Source organism: Dioscorea cayenensis, unplaced genomic scaffold (assembly GCF_009730915.1).
Source record: "Dioscorea cayenensis subsp. rotundata cultivar TDr96_F1 unplaced genomic scaffold, TDr96_F1_v2_PseudoChromosome.rev07_lg8_w22 25.fasta BLBR01001471.1, whole genome shotgun sequence".
NCBI classification, from domain to species: Eukaryota; Viridiplantae; Streptophyta; class Magnoliopsida; order Dioscoreales; family Dioscoreaceae; genus Dioscorea; species Dioscorea cayenensis.
Genome location: NW_024087862.1, coordinates 43909 through 51527, shown reverse-complemented (window position 1 = coordinate 51527; position 7619 = coordinate 43909).

Below are 7619 nucleotides of genomic sequence, written 5' to 3'. Positions count from 1 at the left end.
GCTGAGCTTAGAAATCGAACCTTGTTGGACATGGTTTGTTGTATGCTTAGCTACACAGACTTGCCTATTTCTTTGTGGGGTCATGCGCTTCTCAATTCTGCACACATCATGAACAGATGTCCCTCTAAGTCCATCCCTAAGACCCCGCATGAAATGTGGAAGGGAAGGAAACCAAGTTTTAAACACATTAAAATTGGGGATGCCCAGCCTATGTCAAGAAGACTAAGGTTGAAAAGCTAGAGGTGAGATCCTTAAAAGGGCATTTTGTTGGTTACCCAGAGGATTTGATGGGATACCTCTTCTACCTGCATAATGATCAACGAATTATTGTTGCTTTACAAGCCCACTTCTTGGAAGACGAGTTCATTCGAGAAGGTGGAGCGGGTAGATTAATTATTCTGAGTGAACAAAATGAAACACCTGAGGAATCTATTGTTCAAGAACAACAAAGTGAACCTATTGTGACACAACCACTATTGCGATGATCTAGTAGAGTATCTCGACCACAAGAGAGATATGGTTATCTACTACAAGGAGAGCATAATTTGTATGCGGTAGTAGAAGGGAACTATGGAGATGATCACTCTACTTATGATTAAGAAATGATGGATATGGACTCTGCAATGTGGCAACTTGCTATGCAAGTAGAGATGGATTCGATGTATTCGAACCAAGTTTGGACTCTAGTAGATTGCCCCAAAGGGATAGTTCCTATTGGGTGCAAGTGGATCTATAAGAGAAAGATTGGTCCGGATGACAAGGTGGATACCTATAAGCCCAGACTAGTAGCGAAAGGGTATAGTCAAAAGGAGGGCATTGACTATGAGGAAACCTTTTCTCCAGTAGCTATGATCAAATCCATCAGAATTTTGCTTGCGATAGCCATATACCTAGATTATGAGATTTGGCAGATGGATGTCAAGACTGAGTTCCTAAATGGATACCTCGAGGAGGAAATCTACATGGAACAACCCAAGGGTTTTGTATCTAAGGCTGACTCTCATAAGGATTGTAAGCTTAATAGGTCTATTTATGGACTTAAACAGGCCTCTCGCAGTTGGAATCTTTGTTTTGATGAAGTTGTTAAAACTTTTGGTTTCATAAAGAATGAAGATGAACCGTGTGTCTATAAAAAGGTCAATGGGAGCAAGATATCATTCTTGGTATTGTATGTAGATGATATTCTACTTATTGGGAATGATATAGGCATGTTAACTTCAGTCAAATCTTGGCTTTCAAGCACATTCTCCATGAAAGACTTGGGAGAAGCCACATATATCCTTGGAATTCGCATCTACCGAGATAGAGTGAATAGAAAGATGGGGCTTTCCCAAGCCCTTTACTTAGAGAAAGTCTTGAAGCGATTCGGGATGGAAAACTCTAAGAAAGGACTTCTACCTATGAGGCATGGAGTTCATCTCTCCAAGTCTATGAGTCCTCAGGATGAGGAGGAAAGAAAGGAGATGAGTATGATACCCTATGCCTCGCGAGTGGGATAGTCTGATGTATGCCATGCTGTGTACAAGACCGGATATTGCGTACATCTGCCGGGCATGTAAGTCGGTTCCAGAGCTAACCTAGGGAAGGAGCATTGGATAGGCTGTGAAGTGTATTCTAAAAATACTTGAGAAGGACTAAAAGATATGCTTCCGATATATGGAAATGGAGAGTTAAGAGTGGATGGTTACACGCATTTAGACTTCCGATCGATGTTGATGATCGGAAATCCACTTGTGGTTTGTATTCACTCTCAATAGTGGAGCGATGAAGTCGGAAGAGTTCAAAGCAAGGCACCACCGCAGACTCCACCACCGAGGTCTGAATATGTGGTCGCTCGGGAGGTCATGCGAAGAAGCCGCTTTTGGATTAAGAAATTCTTGATGTAACTTCGTGTAGTTCCAAGTGTGAAACTCCCATTATCACTTTATTGTGACAACAATGGAGCAATAGCACAAGCCAAGGAACCAAAGTCTCACAGCAAATCCAAACATATTGAGCGACGGTACCACATCATTCGAGAGATCATTGGAAGAGGCGACATAGCCATGCAGAAAATAGCCTCGACAGACAACTTAGTCGACCCACTCACTAAGTCACTATCACAAGCCGCTAGATCGATGCACTTGAGAAGATGGGTGTAAGATACAATATTGGTTGGCATTGAGTACAAGTGGGAGATTGTTAGGATTATGCCCTCGAATGCCAATGATGATACTTGTGTTAAGGCATTTCATTTGTATTATACATTCTTATTCTTATTAAATAGGCATTTATTTTGATGTTCATGTAAATCTTGTGATGGCATTATAATTAGTTTTGAATATCATAGTCCATGTGTATTAAGTTAAACCTTCTACTCTTTGTGGAATAAAGAGGAGAGCACTAGAAGGGTTTGGTACTTATACACTTAAATAGTTCGCAAATCGGAGAACCTTTAATTGGGCATTAAAGGTTATAAGGATTTGTATGACATATACTTTGACAAAGAGTGCTAGTTGAACACTATGGAATAGTGGGAGCATATGTCATAAATGCATCATTGGGAATTGATGTATTCAAACATGACTCGCATCAATCCAATCACATGGGTTTTACTCTTTGACAGTCAATGATTGGGATTGTTGGTTATGATCATATGAGTGGACCTTAGACCTGAGGTATCATGATCACAATGTACTTGTGACGTCTAGTCTGTTACTAGAGTTGTTAGGCTTAGTTCACCTTTTGGTAAGGCCGACCTTGAAGTGCGACTATGTCGGGCAAATAGAAGTTGTGAGTGATCACCATGAAGGAATTTGTTCTCTCGGAAGTAAACGAGTAAGTATCCTATACGACTATAAGTATGTGAGATTAAAAGACCTTGGCCAAGGCAGTCAAACTAATCGTGTGGGACATGAAGGGTAGTTTGGTAATCTCACCCCACTATAGCTATTTGCATGTGATCGAGTTCAGTGAGTTTGACAATTACCATGGCTCTCACTCGGTGGGGATACAAGAACGAAAGGTTTATACAATTATGGTAATCATAATCGGAATGGTTCGTAATGATCTACTCATTCATGTTCAATTGGGCTACAACGTGGGGCCATGTGGCTGGCTAGGTGTCACCCATGTCCTTTGGTATCCTCCCATTTCCAATCGGAATGAACCTAGGGAGTCACGCTTAAAGGGATAAAGAATCAGTCTCTTTTTGAGTACAAGGGTAAAATTATCAATTTACAATTTTACTTCATGGGATGAGTGAAATTGTAAATTGGTCTAGGGTTTTTATCTTAAGTTTAAATTTTGACTTAAATTCGATGGAGTCGAATGGATAATCAAAATTATGAGGACTCAAAGATAAAAGTGGTTTTAGTTAGATTAGGACTCATATTTCTAATAGAACTTCTATGGTAATGTTTATTATATTATGAAGGTTCATATTTTGAATAGGACTTCATAATTGAATGATGTTTATCATATTATGAAGGTTCATATTTCGAATAGAACTCATAATTGAATAATGTTTATCATGTTTTATGAAGTTTCTATAAATATGACTCCTTTCCAACTATAGACTGATCTCAATTAATTCTCCAGTGAGAAAATCCCCTAGCTCTCTCTTCCTCTCTAACCCTAGCCGCTATTTGGAGAAGAAGAGGAGATTGTCTCTTAATTCCGTTATGTGATCTAGAGGAGTGGAACTTTCGTTCCGCGCTAGGAGATCTACGACAATCTGAGAGATACATTCGGTGCATCAAAGAAAAGAAAATCATTAAGAGGTAATTTTCTAGGCCTTTTAATTAAATTGCGGTGCTCATTAAACAATTAGAATATATATCGCAAATATATTATTGCTTCCGCATGCCCTTTTAATGTTATTTGATTTTTACGATATTATCTAACATCTTATTTAAAAATATATATTTCAACTTTATTATAGAAGGTTTCCTTTTAGACTCTTATATTACCATTTAATATCAGCCTTTTCCGTTTAATATATATCATATTTATGTTTAGTTATGTGTGTTTCCATTTAAAATTTGACATTTATGTCGTTGCAGTTTACCAAGTTCACCCCTGCCACCCAGGAAGAAGAAGCAATTATAAGAGCCGCGCGAAGGGACAACCAACGATCTCCAATCAAAGAAATGAAAAACCTTCCATTGCACCCCAGCTGTGTAGCACAATAAGGAGAGACATTGTAAGGAGGCCGGGCTGAGATGAACATTCTCCATCCCAAAACCTCGCGATGAGCATCCAACGTCGTTCTTCCATTAGTAATCTACCGCATAGGCCAATGGATGGTGATATTGTAACCTGGTTACTGTAGGGATATAAGGTATTGACAAGAGATGTTGGCCACGTCATTTTTCGGCTAAACACAATTGATGGAAGGAAGAAGGTTGATGATGCACCAGTTCCACCACAAGAATTAAAGGACCGGGCCAACTCCAGTATCATCCTCTACCATGGTAAATCAACTGAAGAAACTCGATCACAAGCGTCTAGATAAAATACCCACTACACAAACCACCAGGGAGACCCGTTCTAGGTCTACACATGTTGCTTAGCCCGAGGACCCAGAAAAGAAGAGTGTCCTTAAGGGCAAGAGAGAGAAAGAAGTTGTCCCAGAACCAACCGCATCAACTGATGTCGAAGAAGGTGATGTGGTAGACGTTAACAGCATAATTGAATCATTGATGTTAATGAAGAACAATATACCACTCAAAGGGAATATGAACAAGAAAATGGCACCCTACATATGATACTAACACAAAGGAAATGGTAATATGATTCATAAAAAATTACATTTGCTTTGATATTTTGTAGATTAACCTTATTCTGATTTCTAGTGTGCATTTTTTGACAATTGCAACGGCAATCGAGCTCAGAGAAGATGAGACGATATGTTACCCCTTGACCCAAGATTATAACTGTCCACAATAGAAGGCAGGGTGCCTAGATTGTCTTGTTTATGTTATGTGGTTTATAAAGTACCTGTTTAATAGGAAGAAACTCCATCTCTCTCAATCGGGCGTACTTGTCATGCACCTGTACTACGTCGCATGCATTCTTATGGACAGTATCATCCAAGGTGACACTAAACCTAGTCGGATAAGGAAGAACACAAGTAGTGAAAATCTAATTTCAATTAAAACTACAAAGTTCAAATACATTAGTTTATATGTTGTTCTTAATAGTGTATGTTTCCATTAAAAATTTACATTTAGAAACAGTAGTATTAAGTTTGCCCTTAAGAATAGATGTTTCTGTTTAAAATCCCAAGATTTGATATATTAGTTTTATGATTATGCTTTGTGATGGATGTTTCCATTTAAACAACTAACAAACTGCAGATCAGGTATAAATCTTCAAGTATTAGTTAGCAATCAGTGCATTGCAAGATCTCCAGTTGTGACCAGCCTCATAGCAACAACTATAGTGTAACTCAAGCACAGTAGATAATTGTGACTCGATCCACTTTCATCTTGGATGACTAGGTGTCCTCTTTGTGACTGACTTCCGTAAGAGTAGTTCACAGTTGTCATCGGCTAGCTTATCATTTTCCGAAATTGGAAAAATGGCCTAAGCATATGCCAACAGGTATGCTTCAACTATAAATTAGTCTTCAATATATTGATGAACATTCATGTTTGTTTGCATTATTTGGATATGTTTTGAACATGTTTTGAAACTATACTGACAGAGTTGCTATTCGGCTCGACAACCTCAAAATGATCCCCGTCAGTTTCATTGACCAGTAGGGTATAGGATTCCTTGATAATTTCCTCAAGTTTCTTATGTATTTTTGGGTAAAGGTGTGGTTCCCACTTTTAAGAATGCTCGCAATGGGCACACAACATGCATGTAAGTTTGAATCTTTGATGAGCATGAAAGCAGTAACGAAGCAAGAACAACAAAGATTAATTAGGGTTGTTTTATATTAAACAGAACCAACCCACGATAAATAAAAACAAAAAATGCTAAATAGAAACAAGAAAAAAATGAAGCTAAAACATGTATTTTAAATAGAAACATGTATCACTACACGGGAACTGACTAACATTAAATGAAAATACATTTTAGTGAGTTTGGAAGATATTTATTAAGTGGTGAGCAACTTATCAGGAAGACAATCTACATAAGCTTGCCTTATTGAATCTACCATGTTTGTCACGGGTAAGTGACGAGCCTCTTTAATCTAATCATTGAATGACTCCGCCAGATTAGAATACATCTTGCCCCATCTTTCACTTTTGAACATGTAGTTTGACCAGTGTGCGATATCAGATTTCTGCAAAAGCCAGTGATATGCATCTGCTAAAACATTCAAAAGATTATTAACTATGCCATCATATTTTTTTTATTGAACATGCATATGAAATTATGAGAAATATGGACAGCATTCCTTCTTCAATGATTTCCCAAGTCTAACATTCCCTTTCATAAAATTCGCTTCCAAGTGCCTCAAGAAATATGCATGGGGGGATGACGGAAAAACCTTTGTGACAGCTTTCACAAGGCCCTTGGATCTATTTAAAACAAATGTAATAATTTTATCATAGTTGTCATCCCCGTAGAGTGCATCCTCGAGCTTTGACAGAAACCATGTCCAATTGGCATCCATTTTATTATCAACAATTGTTAAAGCAACATGAAAGAACCCGTCATTCTCATGTTTACCCATCGCACCCAATAAAGTACCACCATATTTCCCAATCAGATGAGTTCCATCAATGAACTATAGTGGTCTACATCCTTTCTCGAATCCAATGATACAGACATGAAAGGAGAAAAATGCACGTCTAAACTATTCACTATCTTTCTCCACAATGGCAATGCTACTGAGTTAGTCTCCAATACCTTATGTACCACACCAACAAATCGTAACTCAGGACCTCATTTCCTTGAAGAAGATAATGGCCACCTCTTTCCCTAACTAAGCTTGCATATATATTAGGTTGACACCATACTACACAATATATCCTGTTGGATGTCAATAGTCTTGTAGAGGTGGTGATCCTTTAGCTTTTGAATGACATTGGCACTAACCCATTTTTTTATGCATTTGAATGGGCCATCATTCTAATATGACCACCACATGTATACGTTGGATGATGCATCATCTTGATTCTAAATATGACATGATTGCATTCTCTCGATGCATAAATAGGCCACTCACAACTGTCCACGACACATTGGATAGTTACCCATTGCTTATCATTCTTTATGAAGATGAAGTTAAGTGCATCCTTGATGTGTTCATTGTCAACATACTGTTCACCAACTCTTAGTGACACATTTTTTAAACAATCTGATGAAGCCAAGATGGCTAGAGCCCCAATAGATCCTTGTTGGGATGGATGTGTGCCACAGTTGAACGATATGCTCTCCGATAATGAATCCCTCCTATTGTTGCATAGATCACAGGTGAGCTCATAATAAATCTAATTAACCAATAATAACATATAAGCGAAAACTTACTATTATAAATGATAATGTAGTATATTACACGAAGACTTAAAATATTTAATGGAAACATAATAAATTAAGTGGGAATCTAAAAAAGTATATGGAAATGATGTTTATTACACCGAAAAAGTTGATACACGAACACAAACTATTACTTAAATAAT